The following is a 26,326-nucleotide window of genomic DNA, read 5'->3' on the forward strand; positions in this document are numbered from 1 at the left end:
GGCAATCTTGATGGCGCTTTCGTTGTCGCAGTAGAGTGGTACTTGCTTCAGGTGAATGCCATAGTCTTTGAGTGTTTGCTTCATCCATAGAAGCTGAGCGCAGCAAGATCCAGCAGCAATGTATTCAGATTCAGTAGTGGAGAGAGATACACAGTTCTGCTTCTTTGAAGACCAACATACAAGTGATCGTCCCAGAAAATGACATGTGCCTGATGTATACTTGCGATCCACCTTGTCACCAGCATAATCAACATCCGAGAATCCAACTAGATCAAACTCTGAGCCCTTTGGATACCATAATCCTAGTGTTGGGGTGTGAGCTAAATATGTGAGAATTCGCTTCACAACTAAGCGATGCGATTCCTTTGGTGCCGCTTGGAACCGGGCACACATGCAAACACTAAGCATGATATCTGGCCTAGATGCACATAAATAAAGTAAGGAACCAATCATGGAGCGGCATACCTTTTGATCGAACTCTTTACCATTGTCGTCGGGACCCAGATGGTGTTTGGCTGGCATTGGCGTCGTGTAGCCTTTGCAATCTTGCATTCCAAATTTCTTCAGGCAATCTTTGAGGTATTTCTCTTGAGATATAAAGATGTCGTTGTGCTGCTGACGTATTTGAAGACCAAGGAAGAACTTCAGCTCACCCATCATGGACATCTGATATTACTCTTGCATCATATATCCAAACTCGTCAGTGTATTTCTGATTGGTGCAGCCGAAGATAATGTCATCCACATATATTTGGCACACAAACAGTTCACCATCATATGTCTTCATGAAGAGAGTGGGGTCGAGGGAACCAGGTTTGAAGCCTTTGCTCTTCAGGAAGTCTTTGAGTGTGTCATACCAAGACCTAGGGGCTTGTTTGAGGCCATACAGTGCCTTGTTGAGCTTGTACACCATGTCAGGATGTTTTGGATAGCCAGGCGGTTGTGCAACATACACTTCTTCGTCAATCTTGCCACTGAGAAAATCGCTCTTCACATCCATTTGATGCAGAAGAATGTTATGATGATTTGCATAGGCCAGCAGTATGCGTATGGCTTCAAGTCTAGTCACATGAGCAAATGTCTCATCGAAGTCAATCCCTTCAACTTGAGTATATCCTTGAGCAACGAGACGAGCATTGTTTCTGACAACTTGACCATGCTCATCTTGCTTGTTGCGATATATCCATTTGGTGCCTATTATATTGTGCTTGCGAGGATCAGGACGCTTAACCAGTTCCCATACATTATTCAGCTCAAACTGTTGAAGCTCTTCTTGCATAGTTTGAATCCATTCAGGTTCCATGAAGGCTTCATCAACTTTCTTGGGTTCAGATATTGAGACAAATGCGAAGTGTCCACAGAAATTTACTAGCTGTGTTGCCCTTGAACGAGTGAGTGGACCTGGTGCATTGATGCTATCAATTATTCTCTCAATCTGCACTTCATTTGCAACACGAGGATGTACAGGACGAAGATTTTGCTCTTGCTGATCATTTTCATCGTTAGAAGGATTGTCTTCAGGCTGAGCATTGTCTTCAGGTTGATCATTGTCTTCAGGTTGATCAGGTGCAGAGATGATAAGTTCCTCTTCAGGATGAGCTTCAGATGGTATGATTTCTCCAGTTCCCATAAGTTTGCTTGATTCACTGGATGGAACTTCATCTAGCACATTTGGCAGGTGCTCTCTTTGCGAGCCGTTAGTCTCATCGAACCGCACATCCACAATTTCAACCACTTTATAGTGAAAGAGGTTGAAGACTCTGTAGGAGTCCGAATCCTTTCCATATCCAAGCATAAAACCTTCATGTGCTTTTGGTGCAAATTTTGAAGTGTGATGTGGATCCTTGATCCAGCACCTGGCACCAAATACTCTGAAGTAACTGACATTTGGCTTCTTGCCAGTAAGGAGCTCATAGGATATCTGGTTCAGAAGCTTGTGAAGATAGACACGGTTGATGATATGGCATGCAGTATCAATGGCTTCAGGCCAGAATTTTCTTTGAGTCTTGTATTCATCAAGCATCGTCCGAGCCATCTCAATAAGTGTTCTGTTCTTGTGTTCGACGACACCATTCTGCTGTGGCGTGTATGGAGCTGAGAATTCATGTGTGATGCCCAAAGTATCAAGATATGTATCTAGGCCAGCGTTCTTGAATTCAGTGCCATTGTCACTTCTGATGTGCTTTATCTTGACGCCATAGTTGTTCATTGCTCGATTGGCGAAGCGTCTGAAGACATCCTGCACTTCAGTCTTGTAGAGGATTATATGCACCCAAGTATATCTTGAATAATCATCAACAATGACAAAGCCATAGAGACAAGCAGTAGTAGTAAGAGTTGAGTAATGAGTGGGACCGAAAAGATCCATGTGGAGCAGTTCTAAGGGTTGAGTCATTGTCATGATTGTCTTCGAGAGATGCTTGGCCCTCATCATCTTTCCTGCTTCACAGGCACCGCATAAGTGATCCTTCTTGAACTTGACGCCCTCGATGCCTATGACATGCTTCTTTCTTGCAAGAGTGTGCAAGTTCCTCATGCCAGCATGCCCTAGCCTCCGATGCCAGATCCAACATTCTGAAGCTTTTGCTAGAAGACATACGGCAAGCTGTGGTCCTGCTGAGAAATCTACCACGTACAAATCATCTTTCCAATACCCTTCAAACACTAGAGACTTGTCAGATTCCATTAGAACAAGGCAACGATATTTTCCAAACATCACAATCATGTTTAAATCTATCACACCCTGATTTTCATGCCACAACACTTAATCTAATAAACATGATAAAATGTGGTCTGACAAAAACTTTTGACTGTTTTGTCTTTGCTTTGATTGAATGTTTGACAGCTGTTTGCAAGTGCTCTAAAAATCAAATAAATTCTCCAACTCTTATACTCCTTCTCCTTGATCCAAAAACCTTTCCCAATGATCGTGCCATGTGTATAGGACATAAAAATAATTTCTTACAAAAATAATTTGGCCAAATAGTATTTTAAAAAATTAGTTTTCCAAAAACCCCTGAACTGAAATTTGTACTACAAGTACTTAATTAAGGGCAGTAAAAATCTTTATAAAAATATATTTGTTTCCTATTAGCTATAGGACACCCAGAAACCACAAAAATATAATTTTAAAAGTTACTTTCCTATTTTATTTAAAGTCTTTTTCTTAAGTCCAGAAATGGTCTTTAATAGGTTAAAATTATTTTAATACTTTAAAAATATTTGGGAAAAACCTAGGGAAACTCAATGGACATATATTATCCATATATAAGAGTTTCAACACATGGTCATGTTCAAGATATTGGTCAAATCCCTCAAAAACCCTTTCTGGATATTTCAAGCTTTTGAAATATTTACAAAGGAAATATTCCCCAAAAATTCCAAGAAAATTCTAGCATGTCACATATGACATGTTCGATGATCTTGCCAAGTCTCATGTCATGGAGAATAGTATAACCCCATGAAATCCTCTCAAAACCACTTCTTTCCTTTTTCAAGTTTGAACAACTTTGCACTGTCAAACATGTCCAAATGCTCTCAAACTTGGTGCACATTCTGAAATGGTGTAATAATGCATCTACACCAAATGGAACAAGTTGGAGAGAATGTTATCTTGATCAAAGTGCCCCAAAACCCTCTCTGTCCAGAACCAAATTTGAACAACTTTACATTGGAAACTTTCTCCTTTTCATCTCAACATTTGTGCACATGTTCAGAACCTCAAATTATGACACTACACTAAGTGGTGCATCAAGGAGAATAGATTTGCATGACTAAATCTTGGAAAGTCCATTTCTGTTGATTTCTAGGGTTTACAAAAGTTGCATTGGCAACTTTGCCCAAATGAACTCAATCTTGGTGGAGCCTCTTATTTTCTAAGGCCATTTGACCCTGTCAAGGCTCATGACAAGGGAAGTTCATTTGCTTGCCCAAACCTACATCAAACACCTTCTGACACTTTTCCAAAATGCCATTTTTGACCTCTTCCACTAATCATCATGGGCTCAACTTTGTTCCACAGCTGCTCCTGACCGTCTTCTACCTCCAGTAACTATGGCTGCATCTCAGCTCAATGATTGAGGGGGTGAAACCACCTCATTTACCCCTCTGGACAGCCCATTTCCATCTCTCTCTCAACCCCACTCTTCTTCTACTGGCCACCCATGGCATCCAAGGCCCCTCCCCCTTTCTTTACTCCTTCCTAGACCTGATGGACATGCTCGGGGGCACCCACATTGCATAGAAAATGGCCATGCCGGCCATTTGGGTGCTCTGGAGCGCGCTACAGTGCGCTCCCGCACTGTAGCCGCCCCCTGCCAAGCGCCTCCGGCCACCTCGGGCCTCCCTAGCGCGCCCGACGATGCTCCTCGGCGTCCTCAACATGCCACGGCCTGGTACCCCTCCTCCTTCTCCCTCCTCCTGCCTCCTCTCGCACGCGCACCGGCCGCCCGAGCGCTCCAATGGGCAGCCTCACACGCGCGATGCCCTGGCACCTCCCTGCTCCTTATCTCCCTTCCCCTGGTCGTAGACCTCCTCCACTAACGCCTCGGACACGCCCACATGAGCCCCCGTGACCTGCAGCAACGGCAACAGCCTCGCCGGCGCACTAGACCACGGTGAGCCACATGCCGGCTATATAAAGCCGTCCCAGGCCTCCCTCTGGATCCCCGTGCCCTCCATCCACCAGCATGGCCGGCGCCTTGCCGTCAGCCTCGGCTTAAATTCGCGCCAGCCGAGCCCCCTCCTCCTCGCCTCATCATCCCATGGCATCACCACGACCATCGTGGAACTCTCCCCTGCTACTTCCCCTCCATCCCGTGACCATGCAGTTGAGCCCCATCTCCACCTCCGGCCCCGCCCGCCACGGCCGACGAAGGGCCCGCGTCCGACCACCCCTGCGGTCGCAGCGCACCTTGGCGGATGCGGCGTTGTCTCCTGGACCCACTGGTCTGCTGGGCGTCGCCAGAGATGGCCGATGCCACCGGGGAGAGTGCCGGCACCGTCCCTGAGGGCCCCATGTGTCCCTGAGGGCCGGGCCCGCGAGTTAAGTGGACACAACTTCTTCGGAAGCCGTCTCCGCGCGGCCAAGGCGCACTCCTGGCGAGCGTTTTCGACGCCGCCACTCCCCCCTCTGCGCGGCTGAGCGACTGGGCCAGGCCCAGTGCGCTCGGCATTATATCTCACCCGCTGCGCGCTGTCGCCGCCCAGATCCAGCCCTTTCGGGTAAAAATCTTTTCCTTTTTCTTTTTTGTAAAACTTGTAAAATCTCCCAAATTTTCAAATAAGTTCCAAATTTGATGATTCAAAATCCTAGGGTCTTCTAAATTCCTAATCTACCTCATGGTACAATATTCACTATTTTCTAGAAAAGTTTCCTTCACACATATTTAAATAAACCTATATTTCCTTTTTTGAGCCAAACTTTAGAAAATCACAGAGAGCACATATTTAATCAAAATTCCATTGTCGAAGCTCCAAGATGATTCTAAGTTCATAACTTAGTTTATGAACATTTTTTTATACTTTCTGTGCCACACAAAATAATGAGCCATTTCTTCATACCTGTCAACTTTGCCAATTCATAGGGAATTCATTTGAACCCCAAATCCAATGAAACCAACTCCTAGATGCTTCTAAAATCATGTTTTGTTAAATGGGTGCCTTTGCTCATTTTTCAAAAATATATTTCTGTACACTTCTTGCAAATCCATAAACCCCTTGATAACATCATATCAAAATGTTAAGAAATATCCACTGACCCAATTCCAATGAAACCACTCTGGTTATTTTTCATATAACCTGAGATGTCCTAGAAAAGTCAAATTAATATTTTTAGAGCACTTTTATTTTCTGCCTTGTTGTGTTGCTTATTATGGTTGCTTTCGATGATAGTTGACGAAGTAGACGAAATGCTCGGAGTTGGACCAGAGATATTTGAAGACCTCGAAGACTTTGTTAAAACAGGCAAGCAGCCCTTTGACCATGTCCAAGAAACCCTTTTTGTTCATGTCATATGACACTTTCATTGCTTGCATCGAAGTCATGATAAAATGGTGGCCACTTGAGGTGGTGCCTCCATTGCTTTTCTCGTTGACACTTGCATGATGCATGACCCTACCTTTCTATGAGGGTTATGCCGGTGGGAGTAGATAGGATGCTAAAGTAGTTGCTACGCAAAGTGGATCAGGGTTATGCATGGAAAGAAACAAGTGTGGTTTGACATACTTGCAAACAACCCAGTGGGTGCCACTAATGCCCCTGGGAGATGATGATGAACTAGGTCACTACTTGGTGGAGAAGTAGTGTACTGAGGCTTGATAAAAGTGTTGTTTACAGAGACGGATTAGATTTAAGATTTGTCGACCGTCCCAACCAAACATGCGCGACCACTCTACCCTTATATGGGAAAGGGCATTATTGATTACCTAGGCCGATACTAACTTGGAGCCCGCATTACTAGTGACGGGGGAGAGTTGGTGCTCTCTCTCGAGACGGGGTCATGTCAGGTAGGGCGGCCATGACTGTTTTCACAGGGCACCGGATACACCGTTGTGTCCCCTCTCGGATGTTACGATCTCGAGTGAGTCTCATATGATGTACATCGTGAGGATATGGAACAACGAGTGGACTCCTTGTTAGTGTCGTCTAGGGAAAGATAGTGATCGGGTGCTTACCCCGGGTACTTGAGGTACCGCGGGTCGTGGATGACACGGAAGTTCCCCGGATCTTGTGGGTAAAGTGTGCAACCTTTGCAGAGTGTAAAACTATTCGAATAGCCATGTCCACGGTCAAGGACAGTTTGGTGGTGCTGCTTAGACTACGTCCATATGTTTCTGGAAAACAACACGGTTCGGTAAATATGTTGATGGGATTCGTGAGGAAGTCATGATGAGCTTGAGCACGAGTTGTTCACAACTCCTTCTCGATGTTAATGTCTGTCACCTCCTGATACTTGTTGCAGACTGAGGGAGTCCTGGATTAGGGGGTGTCCGGATGGACGGACTATACCCTTTGGCCGGACTCCTGGACTATGAAGATACAGGATTGAAGACTTCGTCCCGTGTCCGGAAGGAACTTTCCTTGGCGTAGAAGGCAATCTTGGCGATACGGATATGTAGATCTCCTACCATTGTAACCGACTTTGTGTAACCCTAACCCTCTCCGGTGTCTATATAAACCGGAGGTTTTAGTCCGTAGGACAGCATATAGAACAACAATCATACCATAGGCTAGCTTCTAGGGTTTAGCCTCTCTGATCTTGTGGTAGATCTACTCTTGTGCTACCCATATCATCAATATTAATCAAGCAGGACATAGGGTTTTACCTCCATCAAGAGGGCCCGAACCTGGGTAAAACTTCGTGTCCCTTGCCTCCTGTTACCATCCGGCCTAGACGCACAGTTCGGGACCCCCTACCCGAGATCCGCCGGTTTTGACACCGACATTGGTGCTTTCATTGAGAGTTCCTTTGTGTCGTCGCCATCAGGAAGGATGCCTCGCCCCGTATTTAAAGACGGCACCATTGCTAAGGGAGCTTTGGCTGTCGGCCAAACCCTCCGGCTAGGTGGTTTTCTTATGACCGCCTGTTCGGCTTCTACGCCGACGATGACCTCTCGATCCAACGAAAATAATCTTCATGTCAGCTCAGAACTTGCCGAGCAGTTAGATCCAATGGAGCTCTCCTCCATAAACGAGCTCTTGGATCGCATCGCCGCCTTGGGAGTCGCTACGGATTACGACCAGATTGGGCCTACACCCGATCTGAGAGAGATTAACTCTCCCCAAGTCACCCATCACGTTGCCGTGGTAGAGGGACAGTGCGGCGACCCTTCATCTATCTTAAGGACTAGCTACGTCCGGATTCCCAATCCCTCCAAGCCGGATACCCGCGGAGGGGAGGATATCACTCAAGACCTGAACTTAGAGTCAGGCGACGGGCTGGACTCATTGGACAACATCCAAGAATCCAAATTTTCGAGTTCGGAAATTCCTCGGCCTCTGAGCCTTAGATGGGGTGAGGCTTCGGATTTAATTCCACCCACCCACCCGAACATAAGCAATCTATCCCAAATCAGGCAAGAGCCCGAAGAAACAGTACATCATTACTGGGTCAGATTCCTCCTGGTTAGGAACAGGATAAGGGACTGCCGCGAGGAAGACGCAATCTCAATCTTCTGCAATAATTGCATGGACAAGGGAATCCTCAACGCCATAAGTCACCGTGATATAACACACTTTGCTAACTTGGCGTCCATTGTACGAAAGTACTGTGCGATGGAAAGCGCCTGGAAAACCAAAATAAAATTTTGGGACGATCCGGCCCTGAATACAAACCCAGTCTCAATTAAAAGGGGGCATCATCGCCAGACACCCGGGTCAAACACCAAAAAGCAAAAACCCTCTACAGGGCATGGAACCGTACTGGAATATGGCTTAATGGACCCTATAAAATTGACAGTACAGAGGACGCCACACCAACTCACAGCCTTAGAGCATGTTGTTGGGGAACGTAGCAGAAATTCAAAATTTTCTACGCATCACCAAGATCAATCTTTGGAGTAATCTAGCAACGAGGGAAGGAGAGTGCATCTACATACCCTTGTAGATTGCTAAGCGGAAGCGTTCAAGTGAACGGGGTTGATGGATTCGTACTCGTCATGATCCAAATCACCGATGATCCTAGTGCCGAACGGACGGCACCTCCGCGTTCAACACACGTACAGCCCGGTGACGTCTCCTATGCCTTGATCCAGCAAGGGGAGAAGGAGAGGTTGGGGAAGACTCCATCCAGCAGCAGCACGATGGCGTGGTGGTGGTGGAGGAGCGCAGGACTCCAGCAGGGCTTAGCCAAGCACTATGAGAGACGAGGAGGGAGAGGGGTAGGGCTGCGCCAACAGGAAGATTGAATCACATGTGTTGGGCAGCCCCAAACCTCAAGTATATATAGGGCGGGGGGGGGGGGGCTGCGCCCCCACCTAGGGTTCCCTCCCTAGGGGTGGCGGCAGCCCCCAGATCCCATCTGGGGTGGCGGCCAAGTGGAGGGGGAGAGGGAGGCGCACCAGGCATGGGCCTTAGGGCCCATCTGCCCTTAGGGTTTGCCCCCTCTTCCCCTTAGGCTCATGGGCCTTGGTGGGGAGGCGCCCCAGCCCACTTAGGGGTTGGTCCCTTCCCACTATTGGCCCATGTAGGCCTTCGGGGCTGGTGGCCCCACCTGGTGGACCCCCGGACCCCTCCGATGGTCCCGGTACACTACCGGTGATGCCCAGAACACTTCCGGTGGCCAAAACCATACTTCCTATATATTAATCTTTACCTCCAGACCATTCCGGAACTCCTCGTGACGTCCTGGATCTCATCCGGGACTTCGAACAACATTCGGTAACCGTGTACATACTTTCCCTATAACCCTAGCGTCATCGAACCTTAAGTGTGTAGACCCTACGGGTTCGTGAGTCTTGCAGACATGGCCGAGAAAACTCTCTGGTCAATAACCAACAGCGGGATCTGGATACCCATGTTGGCTCCCACATGCTCCATGATGATCTCATCGAATGAACCATGATGTCAAGGACTTAATCAATCCCGTATACAATTCCTTTTGTCTAGCGGTACGATACTTGCCCGAGATTCGATCGTCGGTATCCCGATACCTTGTTCAATCTCGTTACCGGCAAGTCTCTTTACTCGTTCCGTAACACATCATCCCGTGATCAACTCCTTGATCACATTGTGCACATTATGATGATGTCCTACTGAGTGGGCCCAGAGATACCTCTCCGTTTACACGGAGTGACAAATCCCAGTCTCGATTCGTGCCAACCCAACAGATACTTTCAGAGATACCTGTAGTGTACCTTTATAGCCACCCAGTTACGTTGTGACGTTTGGCACACCCAAAGCACTCCTACGGTATCCGGGAGTTGCACAATCTCATGGTCTAAGGAAATGATACTTGACATTAGAAAAGCTTTAGCATACGAACTACATGATCTTTGTGCTAGGCTTAGGATTGGGTCTTGTCCATCACATCATTCTCCTAATGATGTGATCCCGTTACGAATGACATCCAATGTCCATGGTCAGGAAACCGTAACCATCTATTGATCAACGAGCTAGTCAACTAGAGGCTTACTAGGGACATGGTGTTGTCTATGTATCCACACATGTATCTGAGTTTCCTATCAATACAATTCTAGCATGGATAATAAACGATTATCATGAACAATGAAATATATACAATAATAACTAATTTATTATTGCCTCTAGGGCATATTTCCAACAGTCTCCCACTTGCACTAGAGTCAATAATCTAGTTCACATCGCCATGTGATTAATACTCACAGGTCACATCGCCATGTGACCAACATCCAAGAGTCTACTAGACTCAATGATGTAGTTCACATCACTATGTGATAAACACTCAAAGAGTTCTGGGTTTGATCATGTTATGCTTGTGAGAGAGGTTGTAGTCAACGGGTCCTTCCATATTCAGATCCCTATGTATTTCGCAAAACTTTATATCGTAGATGCTGCTACCACATTCCACTTGGAGCTATTCCAAATTATTGCTCCATTATACGTATCCAGTATCTCTACTCAGAGCTATCCGGATAGGTGTTAAGCTTGCATCGACATAACTCTTTACGTCGAACTCTTTATCACCTCCATAACCGAGAAACATTTCCTTATTCCTCTAAGGATAATTTTGACCGCTATATGGTGATCTACTCCTAGATCACCTTTGTACCCTCTTGCCAGACATGTGGCAAGGCACACATCAGGTGCGGTACTTCAGCATGGCATACCGTATAGAGCCTATGACAAAAGCATAGGGGACGACCTTCGTCCTTTCTCTTTCTTATGCCGTGGTCAAGCTTTGAGTCTTACTCAACTTCACACCTTACAACTCAGGTAAGAACCCCTTCTTTGACTGATCTATTTTGAACTCCTTCAAAAACATGTCAAGGTGTGCGTTCTTTGAAAGTACCATCAGGTGTCTTGATCTATCTCTATAGATCTTGATGCCCAATATGTAAGCAGCTTTTTCCAGGTCTTCCTTTGAAAAACACTCTTCAAACAACCGTTTATGCTTTGCAGAAATTCTACATTATTTCGGATCAACAATATGTCATCCACATATACTTATCAGAAATGTTGTAGTGCTCCCACTCACTTGTTAAGGTCTTTAAAATCAACACACAGGCGCCAGGATTTGTCCTTCTTTGGTACCATCACCAGGTTTGCTAGCCAGTCCCGATGTTTTATATCTCTGATGAATCCGGCCTCCAATAGCTTTGCTAGCTCCTCTCCCATGGCCTGTCTCTTCGGTTTGGAAAAACGCCGAAGAGCTTGTTTGACAGGTTTGAATCCTTTTAGGATATTTAAGCTGTGCTCGGCCTGCCTACGTGGGATTCCTGTCATGTCTGAAGGGTGCCAGGCAAAAATGTCCCAGTTCTCTCGTAGGAACTCTCATAGTGCGGCGTCTACATCAGGGTTTAACTGTGCCCCGATGGAAGCTGTTTTATTGGGGTCCGTTGGATGGACCTGGAATTTGACTATTTCGTCCGCCGGTTTAAAGGAGGTGGACTTGGATCTTTTGTCGAGTACCGCATCGTCCCTATTCACCGTGGAGCGCAGCATCGTCAGTTCCTCAGCCGCTAGGGCTTCGGATAGTGCCTCAAGGGCCAGTGCGGCTGTCTTGTTTTCGGCACGGAGTGCTATGTCCGGATCACTAGCGAGAGGAGTGATCCCGTTAGGCCCGGGCATCTTTAGCTTCATGTACCCGTAATGGGGTATTGCTTGGAAGATTGTAAACGCTTCCCACCCTAGCAGAGCATGATAACCGTTGCTGAATGGAGGCACATGGAACGTGACCTCTTCAGATCTGTAATTATCCGGCGTGCCGAACACCACATCTAGTGTGATTTTTCCTGTACAGTGCGCTCCCGACTAGGGATTATTCCTCTAAAGGTTGTGCTGCTTCGCTCAATGCGGTTCCAGTCTATTTCCATTTTTTGAAGGGATTCCTCATAAATGAGGTTCAATCCGCTATCGCCGTCCATGAGTACCTTGGTAAGACGAAAGCCGTCCACTATTGGACTGAGGACCAATGCGGCTGGTGCTCGGGCTATTCGGAATTTAGGTTCATCACTGGCGTTAAAGGTAATAGCCGTGTCACTCCATGGGTTTATTGTTGCTACTTGGTAGACTTCGTCAAGGCTACGGAGTGTCCTTTTTCGCATATTATTTGATGCGAAAGTCTCGAAGATTGTTAATACCGTATTGGTGTCTCTGGGGTGGCTTTCTGTGGCCTCCGGAATTAGGAGATCTTCGCCAATTTTGGCCACCTACCGGAGCATCCAACATGCTCTAAGGCTGTGACTTGGTGTGGCGTCCTCTGTACTATGAATTTTACAGGGCCCATTGAGCCATCCTTCCAGTACGGTTCCATGCCCTGTAGAGGGTTTTTGCTTTTTGGTGTTTGACCCGGGTGTCTGGCGATGATGCACCATTTTATTTCGGACTGGGTTTGTATTCAGGGCAGGATCGTCCCAAAATTTTATTTCGGTTTTCCAAGCGCTTTCCATCGCACAGTACTTCCGTACGATGGACGCCAAGTCAGCGGAGCGTGTAATATCACGGCGACTTATGACGTTGAGGATTCCCTTGTCCGTGCAATTATTGCAGAAGATTGAGATTGCGTCTTCCTTGCGGCAGTCCCTTATCCTATTCCTAACCAGGAGGAATCTAACCCAGTAGTGATGTATAGTTTCTTCGGGCTCTTACCTTGATTTGGGATAGATCTCTTGTGTTCGGGTGGGTGGGTGGAATTAAATCCGAAGCCTCACCCAATCTGAGGCTCGGAGGCCGAGGAGTTTCCGAACTTGAAAATTTGGATTCCTGGATGTTGTCTAATGAATCCAGCCCGTCGCCTGACTCTAAGTTCAGGTCTTGAGTGATATCCTCCCCTCCGCAGGTATCCGTCTTAGAGGGATCGGGAATCCGGACGTAGCTAGTCCTTAAGATAGATGAAGGGTCGCCGCACTGTCCCTCTACCATGGCAACGTGATGGGTGACTTGGGGAGAGTTAATCTCTCTCAGATCGGGTTTAGGCCCAATCTGGTCGTAATCCGTAGCGACTCCCAGGGCGGCGATGCGATCCAAGAGCTCGTTTATGGAGGAGAGCTCCATTGGATCTAACTGCTCGGCAAGTTTCGAGCTGACATGAAGATTGTTTTCGATGGCTCGAGAGGTCATCGTCGGCGTAGAAGCCGAACAGGCGGTCATAAGAAAACCACCTAGCCGGAGGGTTTGGCCGATAGCCAAACCTCCCTTAGCAATGGTGCCATCTTTAAAGATGTGGCGAGGCATCCTTCCTGATGGCGACGACACAGAGGAACTCTCAATGAAAGCACCAATGTCGGTGTCTAAACCGGTGGATCTCGGGTAGGGGGTCCCGAACTGTGCGTCTAGGCCGGATGGTAACAGGAGGCAAGGGACACGAAGTTTTACCCAGGTTCGGGTCCTCTTGATGGAGGTAAAACTCTACGTCCTGCTTGATTAATATTGATGATATGGGTAGTACAAGAGTAGATCTACCACGAGATCGGAAAGGCTAAACCCTAGAAGCTAACATATGGTATGATTGTTGTTCTATATGTTGTCCTACGGACTAAAACCCTCCGGTTTATATTGACACCGGAGAGGGTTAGGGTTACACAAAGTCGGTTACAATGGTAGGACATCTACATATCCGTATCGCCAAGCTTGCCTTCCACGCCAAGGAAAGTCCCTTCCGGACACGGGACGAAGTCTTCAATCTTGTATCTTCATAGTCCAGGAGTCCGGCTGAAGGTATAGTCCGGCCATCCGGACACCCCCTAATCCAGGACTCCCTCAAGGAGTGTGACGTGGCAAAAGCTCGTTCCGCATTCTATCAACAGCAGGCTCGAAGATACCAAAGCAGAGAAGTACGGGCCAAAAATTACAACATTGGCGAATTAGTTCTACGTCTGCCGGACAAGAAAAAGGACAAACTCAAGCCCAAGTGGGAAGGTCCCTTCATAATTAACCAAGTCCTGACTGGTGGAGCGTACCGCCTGCGAGATGCATTGGATAACCGACTCGAGCCGAACCCATGGAACGCAGCCCGTCTCCGAAGATTCTATGCCTAGCGCCGGACTCTATGTTCGTCTCCTTCCTCTGTCCATTTTTTATATACTGTTTGTCTTACATTTCTCTCATTCTCCTCTTCCTTTCTCTTATAGCCTTTAAAGGCTTATCAAATGACATGCTATTCACACTCATTAAACCTGGGGGCTTCTTTTAACAGAAGCTTATCTATACGGGCTTCATGCCCAACACATGTGTTACACTTCCGCATGTACCTTTTATTTCACCATTATATGCATCGAGATGACTTAAGTTTTGGCCAAGCTGGGTTGCCTGGCTCCTGTGCTTACCCCTACGTTCTCGATTATTCGGCTAGGCGGTAAAGGGGGCACCTCTACGATTGTTACTGCCGGATCAGCCGGATGTGTACCTCAGACTGGGTGAAGCCGAAAGCTAGCGTTCTTAAGGGAATATTCGGTCGGTGACCTAAAAGATGATCTTTTCACTTATTTATTTATGCGCCCCCAGATGCTTTTTCCTGCGTCTTTTTTTTCACAGAATGGGCATGCACTTTAGGACATTCCTCCTAGGGAAAGGAACCCCTAACGGAACTATTCTCCCTGGAAGATGTTTCTTACTAACCATGTAATATAACATAACTAGTCGGGCACTTGTCTGTTAATGCACTAATGACCCCTACGCCTGGTCTCCATGCATTCCCCGGTTCTTATATAACCGTATGGGAATTCGGACACACTCCAGACCGTCAGGTCCCGAGGCTGAAGCGAAAAGGTCGGCCATGACAAACGATCTACAATCCGGCTAGAAGGCATCATAAATGTCAATTAAATTACATAGTCATTCTGACTGATTGTATTCCTCTTCAATACCATCTAACAGGCTGTCTAATTTACAGTCCCGCTGGGAATACTTTGCGGCCAATTCTACTTGGCCGTATAGTTAGCTTACAGGGATCTCCTTCCCATCGGGCCCCACAGGACCGACCTCGGCCATGTGGTTGGGGTCAACCTTTGTGTACCGCGTCTTCACCATGGCCCAGGCCTCCCTAGCGCCTTGACGGCAGGCCGATATCTTCCACAATAGGAAGCGCCGCTGTGCTCCCTTTAGATTCTCCACAAGCTCTCCAAGACCTTCGGGCATGGAGATGGATGGCCACAAGGCCTGGGCGACGCCTTGCATCGCCTGCCAAACTCGCTCGAGCAGTTGCAAGAGCTCGGGAAGAAGGTCACCCGTAGAACCGGGCATCTCCTCTGCAGGACGACCTGTTAACACACCTACAGACATTACTCTGTTAGTCGACTTCCCCGCCGAACTTTTTTCAAAGGTTCGTTCAAGCACTTACTAAATATACCGTGTCGAAGCCACTGATTCTCCTTAACAGAGTCTGACAGCTGGGCACGAACATCTTTCAGGTCGACGCCCAGCTTGGTGTTGGCATCTTGGAGATCGTTCTTCTCCCGCCTCACCTTTGTCAGCACCTTCTCACCAGCCTTCAGCTGTCGTAGGAGTTGTTGCCTTTCCGGACTCAATCCGGCACCATCTGCAATTTCATTTGTCAGATTCGCACCCATGCCGTGCTTCACAAAATACTTATCTTTCGAAGTGTATATTACCAGAGGGGGTCTCCTTGGGCTCCCCTGCCACGGCTAGTGCGGCCTCAAGTTGGGCTTTGCAATCTTCCAGCTCCTGGGACAGTAGGGAATTCTTTTCTGTAAGAACCTGCATAACAAATGATCCTTAAATTAGTTATTCTAACTATTTCAAATCTCGGGGGGCTACTGGTATATATATATAATTACCAAAAATTTCTTACCCGTATGTCTTTTACATATTTCTCCGTGGCTCTGGCTAGACCATTTTGAGCCGGCACGGAGGTATGCATCTCCTGAATTGAAGGCATCTAATGCCTCTTGGGAGAAACAAGCGTCGCGAAGAATTATCCGGCGACGCCTGTGGTTCATGGCACTCTCCACCTCGGAGTTGGTGGCAGACAACCTGTCCACATCCTCCGTCGAAGGAGCGTCCGGTGCGTGCCTTGCGTTCGCCTACGCCTCCGGACCAGACTTTGGAGCCTGGCTGGTCGAGGCATGATTGGCAGCCTCTCCGGATATAGTCCGGCGAGGTCTCTTTGTCCTGAAGAGAGCACGAGTGTTAGTATGCCTTGAAGGTATAACACCTGGGATAAGGGGGGCGCCATACCTTTACACTGACGCCTCGGTTCGGACTTCACCTCTTTTCTACCCATGGGGCCCTGCGGCCCCTCGTTGGCTTGTTGCCGCAGGTTCGGCCTCCCGTCTCAAAAACCTCCCCTGCAATGCTCGGTTTTAATCAAGAAACTGAAAACACGAAAGGGCGGACCCCTATTCGGGGTACTGGGACTTCGACCTCAGTTTGGGAGGCCGGGATTAGCCCTGGGTAATCGGCCATAATGGCCACCAAGGCGTTGTCCTTGCTCAATTGATGGAACACTCCATCAATCAGCTCCACAGATAAGTCCCGATCCTCTTGAGAGGCCGGGTCGAGGGACTGTCCTGGGTCCTCGGGTTGTGGAGGAGGGCTGTTTATTTCTTTAACAGCCTGGCGCAGTTCCTGCGTTGAAGTTGTTAGACTGGATATTTAACAATGGGAATATGAAACGGATGGGCAAGTAAATGTGACCACTTACCCAGCTTGGGGGATTGTACATAGAAAATCCACCCTTTGGGTCGACGTGAAGAAAATCCTCCTCTTCTCCCTTGTACAAAGCGGACAAGGTCTTTGTTAGAGCCGCAGCCGAATCTGACCCCTTACGGCCATAGCGGGTGGCGTCGTCCTCCCCGTTGAAGTCCCACATGGGGTGGCCTCTGTACTATAGCGGCTGCACCCCTCGCATGATGCATGCGGCCATGACCCCGATCATGGTCAGTCTGGAATGAGCTAACAATCTTATCCGGCCCATCAGGTAACGGACGTCCTTGTCACTTTCCCTCTGAGGGCTCCGTGGACGCCAACTTAGGCGCTTCTTTAGTGGAGCACCGTCGAACTCAGGGAGGCCGATCCGGACAGGATCCGGCAGCTGGACGTCCTCTATGTAAAACCATTCCGAAGGCCAGTCCTCGGACGCCTTCTTTGGGGTTCCGGATAGATATCTGGTCCCGGCGATGCGCCACACTTCGGCTCTGCCCACTTGAAATATCGACCCCTTCTGAGAACGGGGCACAAGGCAGAATAGCTCTTTCCACATCCCGAAATCAGCCTCAACACCCAAGAACAGCTTGCAGAGGGCTACGAAGCCCGCGATAGGCAATACGGAGGCAGGCGTGAAATTGTGTAGCTGGAGGCCATAGAACTCCAGAAGCCCCCAGCGAAATGGATGGATTATTAAATAAGGGACGAGGCACACCCGCTCTCCTTTGGAGGGATTAGGGGCACTCTCCGCTTGCTCTCCGCCATTATAGATGGCAAGACCAGCTCGAACCGGGACCATATAGGCCGAGGGAAGAAATCCCTTGGTTTGGACCGTCACTAGCTCGCTATGCGGGATGGAGCATCTCTCCCAATATCCAGGCTGAGGGCTGGAAGGGCGAAAGGAGGAGTTGCGACAGCTGGCCATGGTGGTATGGACCTTTGTCGGATGCCCTCTGATGAACACTCACGAAGGGGAGAAGGTGTGGTTTGGATCTAAATCCTCGTCCCCTTAAATGGGCGGCTCATTTACGCGGCTAGGGGTGTGGATGCAAAAACACTTGGACTTTTCATATTCGTTTGACATGTGGGAGACGACCATTATTGGGCGTAGAAGCCAAGGAGCGCAACATTTACAAGAAACCGGACTTTATTCAACAGGTACACGGAATTTGGCGGAGAACCCGCCTTGCAATGCCGAAGACAATCTGCACGCCGGACTCATCGTCATTGAAGCCTGGTTCGGGGGCTACTGAGGGAGTCTTGCATTAGGGGGTGTCCGGATGGCCGGACTATACCCTTTGGCCGGACTCCTGGACTATGAAGATACAAGATTGAAGACTTCGTCCCGTGTCCGGATGGGACATTCCTTGGCGTGGAAGGCAAGCTTGGCGATACGGATATGTAGATCTCCTACCATTGTAACCGACTTTGTGTAACCCTAACCCTCTCTAGTGTCTATATAAACCGGAGGGTTTTAGTCCGTAGGACAACATATAGAACAACAATCATAACGTAGGCTAGCTTCTAGGGTTTAGCCTCTCCGATCTCGTGGTAAATCTACTCTTGTACTACCCATATCATCAATATTAATCAAGTAGGACATAGGGTTTTACCTCCATCAAGAGGGCCCTAACCTGGGTAAAACTTCATGTCCCTTGCCTCCTGTTACCATCCAGCATAGATGCACAGTTCGAGACCCCCTACCCGAGATCCGCCGGTTTTGACACCGACACAGATGCATTCATGTCCTTGATAAATGTTGATCTTACTTGCATGAGAAAAATTAGCTTTCCGCAAAAACGTCGATTTAGCAGTAGTGCCTTGCATAATTATTCTGTTATCACCCTTGGGTTGCTTGCGAGTACATTCAAAGTACTCGTTGGCTTACCACTGGTTATTTTATTGGCCAGGCATGAAAGAACAGGATATGATGAAGAATACTTCGGTGATGAACATGTGAGCTAGGATGCTTCCCAGTCAGAATGCCTGTAGGGTTAAGGCAGATGGCATGGGTCCAAGTTATTGACGAAGATTTCCGCTGCAATGTTATACTCAAAACTTGACCATAATGGTCATAATTTATGTAAGTCGGTATGTACGGATGTAAGACTCTTGTTATTTAGCTTCTGTGTGTTCAGTGAGCATTGATCTCTGGGATCACTGTACACGTGCATCAGTGATCACGACTTATGAGTCGGGGTCCCCACAAAATCGCAAAGCATTGAGACACACATTAAGTTGAAACCAAGGGATTCAACAAGCATGACTTTATCCATGTGTTGATCCTTTAAGATTGCAACTCTACCTAGACCCAATACCTTACTTTTACCAGTGTCAGCAAATGTGATGTAACTTTTGTCAGATGGACGTAAGGTTGAGTCCATAAGAAGGCTTCGCTTGCCAGTCATGTGATTGGTACACCCACTATCAACAATCCATTCTGAAGTAGCTGGTGTCGTACCCTACAGTGCAGTTAAGGGGATAGGCTTCACGAAGAGAATTGTGAAGCAAAAACATTTGACGAACCAGTGGATTATGAAAGCTTAGATCGAGATTAGGACTGATAGGGCGAGTAGCAACCGACTCAGGAACAAAGTACATAATAAGACCATTTGGGCATTTGATCTTGCGCCCTACAAGATGTTTAAGGTCCCCAGCAATAGCTTCAGACGATTTTGGTTTTCGGCTGGAGACCTTTCCCTGCAAAAGAGAGTTAAGCTTTCTTAGCCACCCACATCTTCAAGGGTGGCTTCCAAGCAATGAGTCTAAGTGCAGCATCTGAGAACTTTGGCTTTGGAGCCCTAGCAAAAAGTCTTGCAGGTGGACAATAGTACTCATAAGAATAAGCAGAATAGTTCTTGGTCTTATGAACATGGCGGTTTGATGAAACACGCTCATATTCACTGGCCTGAGTATGGCTTCCCTGCAAAACATTTGCGTTAGTGTGACTCAGGTGAGTCCTCTGTCTATATGAAGCCTTTGGACCGTATGAAGCCTGTGGTCTGGGGTTTGTCTTCTTCACCTGTGGTGTCATGATGACATTCACAGGAAGATTCTCCAAACACCTTTTCGGCACCCAGACCTTCTTCATAGGCGGTCCATTCCTACAGTTAGTACCAATATACCTGGCAAACACTTCACCATTCTGATTCTTAAATAGTTTATGTTTGCATCAAAGGATTCATCAATAACAATGGGATTAGCACAAGTGAAGCCAGATAGGGTGGATGGATCCACAAAAGGTCCCTTTGCAGCAACCCATGTGGTTTTGGGGTACTGCTCAGGTTTCCCGTAAGAGCCATCAGCATTCATTTTCCTTTCGAACCCGACACCCTCTTTCCTAGGGGTTCGGTTCAGGGTCTGCCTTTTGAGGACATCACGTAGTGTCTGATGCCCTTTGAGACTTTTGAACATCCCTGTTTCAAGCAATGTCTTCAACCTAGCATTCTCATAAGCAATAGCAGTGGCATCCTCAGCAGAGGGGTTAGTTATCACATCAACAGTTGAAGATATTGCAACAGTAGCAGCAGTAGAACATTCAGCAATAGAAGTAGCGTTATCACGCTCAATGCATTTAAGACATGGTGGTTCAAAACCTTCCTAAGCGGAACTGATCTGTTTGGCGCAAAGTGACTCGTTTTCCTTTTGAAGATCTTCATGAGCCGCTCTCAATTTTTCAAGGTCTTGCTTCCTTTGAAGATAATCATAGGAAAGCTTTTCATGAGATGTTGAGAGCGTTTCATGACAACTTTCAAGTTCCTCATACTTAACATGAAGATTTTTTATGTCTTCAATTAAGGACTGAGATCGAGTCATTTCAGCGTCCAACAGGTCATCGCTTTTGTCTAATAATTTTTGAATATGTTCCACAGCTTTCTATTGTTCAGTTGCAATTTTAGCAAGTGTTTTGTAGCTGGGTTTGGAACCACAATCAGAGTCATCTTCACTTGATGTTTGATAGTGAGTGATGCGTGAGTTTACCTTGGCACCGCGTGCCATGAAGCAGTAGGTGGGAGTGGAGTCGTCCTTGTCATTAGCATCGGCGTTGGTGAGATTGTCTTCAATGTTGAAGATGGACTTGGCAACGTAGGTTGTAGCCAGACTTGCCACACCAGAATCGGACTCCTCCTCAGACTCCACCTCCGCCTCCTCAGAAGCGGACTCCTCCTCTGAATCCATTTCCTTGCCAAAAAACGCACGTGCCTTGCCAGATGAGCTCTTCTTGTGTGATGAAGACTTTGAGGAGGACTTGGAAGAAGACTTTGAGTATTTCTTCTTCTTCTTCTTGTCGTCAGAATCATACTCCTTGCTCTTCTTTTTCTTCTTGTTCTCATTGTCCCACTGCGGACACTCGGAGATGTAGTGGCCAGGTTTCTTGCACTTGTGGCATGTTCTCTTCTTGTAGTCATGAGCAGAAGCTTCATCATTCCTTGAGCTTGATCGTGAGGACTTTCTGAAGCCTTTCTTCTTGGTGAATTTTTGGAACTTCTTCACAAGCATAGCAAGCTCCTTTCCAATGTCTTCAGGATCATCAGAACTCCTGTCAGACTCTTCTTCAGATAAGGAGACAACTTTTTCCTTCAAGGCACGAGTTCGCCCATAGTTGGGACCGTAGATGTCTCTTTTCTCAGAAAGCTGAAACTCATGTGTGTTGAGCCTCTCAAGTATGTCAGACGGATCGAGTGATTTGAAGTCAGGACGTTCTTGGATCATCAGGGCTAGGGTGTTAAACGAGCTGTCAAGTGATCTCAGGAGTGTCTTGACGACTTCATGCTTGGTGATCTTAGTAGCGCCGAGGGCTTGAAGCTCATTTGTGATGTTAGTGAGTCGATCAAACGTGAGCTGGACATTCTCATTGTCATTTCTCTTGAAGCGGTTGAAAAGGTTGCGAAGGACACTGATTCTCTGATCTCTCTGGGTTGAGACGCCTTCGTTGACCTTGGAGAGACAATCCCAGACTAGCTTAGATGTTTCCAAAGCACTCACGCGGCCATACTGTCCTTTGGCCAGATGAGCACAGATGATGTTCTTGGCAGTGGAGTCCAGTTGAACGAACTTCTTGACATCAGCAGCGGTGACACCTTCACCAGCCTTGGGAACGCCATTATTGACGACATACCATAGGTCAACATCAATGGCTTCAAGATGCATGCGCATCTTATTCTTCCAATAGGGATATTCAGTTCCATCAAAGACGGGGCACCCAGCAGAGACTTTAATTATCCCTGCAGTCGACATAGCTAAAACTCTAGGTGGTTAAACCGAATCACACAGAACAAGGGAGTACCTTGCTCTGATACCAATTGAAAGTGCTAGTGATCGAATAGAGGGGTGAATAGGCGATTTTTATGAAAGACTTCAAAACATGGAAGTTTCGAAGACAAACGATAGAAATAAACCTATTACCCTGCAGCGGAAGGTAGACTACACTAGGCAAACTGAGGGAGTCCTGGATTAGGGGGTGTCCGGATGGCCGGACTATACCTTCAGTCGGCTCCTGGACTATGAAGATACAACATTTAAGACTCTGTCCCATGTCCGGAAGGGACTTTCCTTGGCGTGGAAGGCAAGCTTGGCGATACGGATATGTAGATCTCCTACCATTGTAACCGACTTTGTGTAACCCTAACCCTCTCCGGTGTCTATATGAACCGGAGGGTTTTAGTCCGTAGGACGACATACACAACAACAATCATACCATAGGCTAGCTTCTAGGGTTTAGCTTCTCCGATCTCGTGGTAGATCTACTCTTGTACTACCCATATCATCAATATTAATCAAGCAGGACGTAGGGTTTTACCTCCATCGAGAGGGCCCGAACCTGGGTAAAACTTCGTGTCCTTTGCCTCCTGTTACCATCGGGCCTAGACACACAGTTCGGGACCCCCTACTCGAGATCCGCTGGTTTTGACACCGACATTGGTGCTTTCATTGAGAGTTCTTCTGTGTCGTCGCCATCAGGAAGGATGCCTCGCCCCGTCTTTAAAGACAGCACCGTTGCTAAGGGAGATTTGGTTGTCGGTCAAACCCTCCGGCTAGGTTGTTTTCTTATGAACGCTTGTTCGGCTTCTACGCCAACGATGACCTCTCGAGCCATCGAAAACAATCTTCATGTCAGCTCAGAACTCGCCGAGCAGTTAGATCCAATGGAGCTCTCCTCCATAAATGAGCTCTTTGATCGCTTCGCCGCCCTGGGAGTCGCTACGGATTACGACCAGATTGGGCCTAAACCCGATCTGAGAGAGATTAACTCTCCCCAAGTCACCCATCACGTGGCCGTGGTAGAGGGACAGTGCAGCGACCCTTCATCTATCTTGAGGACTCGCTACGTCCGGATTCCCGATCCCTCCAAGCCGGATACCCGCGGAGGGGAGGATATCACTCAAGACCTGAACTTAGAGTCAGGCGACGGGCTGGATTCATTGGACAACATCCAGGAATCCAAATTTTCGAGTTCGGAAATTCCTCGGCCTCTGAGCCTCAGATGGGGTGAGGCTTCGGATTTAATTCCACCCACCCACCCCAACATAAGCGATCTATCCAAAATCAGGCAAGAACCCGATGAAATAGTACATCATTACTGGGCCAGATTCCTCCTGGTTAAGAACAGGCTAAGGGACTGCCGCGAGGAAGACGCAATCTCAATCTTCTGCAATAATTGCACGGACAAGGGAATACTCAACGCCATAAGTCGCCGTGATATTACACGCTTCGCTGACTTGGCGTCCATTGTACGAAAGTACTGTGCGATGGAAAGCGCCTGGAAAACCGAAATAAAATTTTGGGACAATTCGGCCCTGAATACAAACCCAGTCCGAAATAAAAGGGTGCATCATCACCAGACACCCGGGTCAAGCACTAAAAAGCAAAAACCCTCTACAGGGCATGGAACCGTACTGGAAGGATGGCTTAATGGACCCTGTAAAATTCACAGTACAGAGGACGCCACACCAACTCACAGCCTCAGAGCATGTTGGATACTCCGGCAGGTGGCCAAAATTGGCGAAAATCTCCTAATTCCGGAGGCCACAGAAAGCCACCCCAGAGACACCAATACGGTATTAACAGTCTTCGAGACCTTCGCATCAAATAATATGCGAAAAAGGACACTCCGCAGCCTTGCCGAAGTCTACCAAGTAGCAACAATAAACCCATGGAGTGACACGGCTATTACCTTTAACGCCAGTGATGAACCTAAATTCCGAACAGCCCGAGCACCAGCCGCATTGGTCCTCAGTCCAATAGTGGACGGCTTTCGTCTTACCAAGGTACTCATGGACGGCGGCAGCGGATTGAACCTCATTTATGAGGAAACCCTTCAAAAAATGGAAATAGACTGGAACCGCATTGAGGGAAGCAGCACAACCTTTAGAGGAATAATCCCCAGTCGGGAAGCGCACTGTACAGGAAAAATCACACTAGATGTGGTGTTCGGCACGCCGGATAATTACAGGTCCGAAGAAGTCACGTTCCATGTGGCTTCGTTCAGCAGCGGTTATCACGCTCTGCTAGGGCGGGAAGCGTTTACAATCTTCCAAGCAATACCCCATTACGGGTACATGAAGCTCAAGATGCCCGGGCCTAACGGGATCATCACTCTCGCTAGTGATCCGGACATAGCACTCCGTGCCGAAAACAAGACAGCCACACTGGCCCTCGAGGCATTATCCGAGGCCCTAGCGGCTGAGGAACTGACTGCGATGCGCTCTACGGTGAATAGGGATGATGTGGTACTAGACAAAAGATCCAAGTCCACCTCCTTTAAACCGGCGGACGAAATAGTCAAATTCCAAGTCCATCCAACGGACCCCAATAAAAACAGCTTCCATCGGGGCACAATTAAACCCTGATGTAGACTCCGCACTGTGAGAGTTCCTACGAGAGAACTGGGACATTTTCGCCTGGCACCCTTCAGACATGCAAGGAATCCCACGCAGGCTGGCCGAGCACAGCTTAAATATCCAAATAGGATTCAAACCTGTCAACTAAGCTCTTCGGCGTTTTTCCGAACCTAAGAGACAGGCCATGGGGGAGGAGCTAGCAAAGCTATTGGAGGCCGGATTCATCAGAGATATAAAACATCCGGACTGGCTAGAAAACCTGGTGATGGTACCAAAGAAGGACAAATCCTGGCGCCTGTGTGTTGATTTTAAAGACCTTAACAAGGCTTGCCCAAAGGATCCCTTCCCCCTCCCCCGCATTGATCAAATTATCGATGCTACCGCAGGACACGATTCGTTGTGTTTCCTCGACGCATATTCCGGCTACCATCAAATCAAGATGGCAGAACCAGACCAAGCCGCAACGACATTTATCACACCATACGGCCCATTCTGCTTCAACACGATGCCCTTCGGGCTCAAAAACGCCGGCGCAACATATCAGCGCATGATTCAGACATGTCTGGCAAGCCAGATCGGCAAAACAGTGGAGGCATATGTAGATGATGTGGTCGTCAAAACAAGACATGTTGAATCTCTAGTAGACGACTTGAGGCTCACATTTGATAACCTCCGAACATACGACATCAAGCTCAACCCGGAAAAATGCGTTTTCGGCGTTCCAGCCGGAAAGCTCTTGGGCTTCATTGTATCCGGTAGAGGAATTGAAGCAAATCCAGCCAAGATCCGAGCTCTGTCGCAACTGGATATCCCAAAGGACCTCAAACAAATACAAAAGTTAACCGGATGCGTGGCGGCTCTAAGCCGCTTTATCTCCCGCTTGGGAGAAAAGGCCCTACCCCTTTACCGCCTCCTTCGGCGCACCGAACACTTCAAATGGACGGATGCAGCCACGGCCGGACTCGACGAAATAAAAGCCATACTGGCAACAAACCCAGTCCTGGCCGCGCCAAACATTGGCGAACCAATGCTATTATACATTGCAGCAACACATCAGGTTGTAAGCGCAGTGCTCGTCGTCGAACGAGAAGCGGACGGACACAAATTCCCCCTTCAAAAGCCGGTCTATTATGTGTCCACTGTCCTCACTCCCTGCAAATCACGGTACCCGCATTATCAAAAGATTGCGTACGCGGTATTCATGGCATCCCGGAAGCTACGACACTACTTTCAAGAGTGTTCAATAACAGTAGCCTCGGAAGTACCACTTAACGATATTATAAACAACCGTGACGCAACGGGCCGGATTGCAAAATGGGCCATTGAGCTCCTCCCGTTCGACATAACTTATAAGCCACGGCGAGCCATCAAGTCGCAAGTCTTGGCCGACTTCGTCGCAGAATGGACGGAGGCCGAACTCCCTAAAGAGTACGACACATATTCAAATTGGATCATGCATTTCGACGGCTCCAAGATGTTGGCCGGACTGGGGGCTGGCGTCGTTTTGACGTCCCCCACAGGAGACACAGTTCAATACGTACTCCAGATTATGTACACAGACTCCAACAATGCAGCCGAATATGAGGCCCTTTTACATGGTCTCCGGATGGCAGTATCCATGGGCATTCAACGCCTAGAGGTGCGCGGGGACTCGAACCTCGCAATATCCCAAATAAATGGAGACTT

Source organism: Triticum aestivum, chromosome 1A, assembly GCF_018294505.1.
Source record: "Triticum aestivum cultivar Chinese Spring chromosome 1A, IWGSC CS RefSeq v2.1, whole genome shotgun sequence".
Classification (NCBI taxonomy): Eukaryota; Viridiplantae; Streptophyta; class Magnoliopsida; order Poales; family Poaceae; genus Triticum; species Triticum aestivum.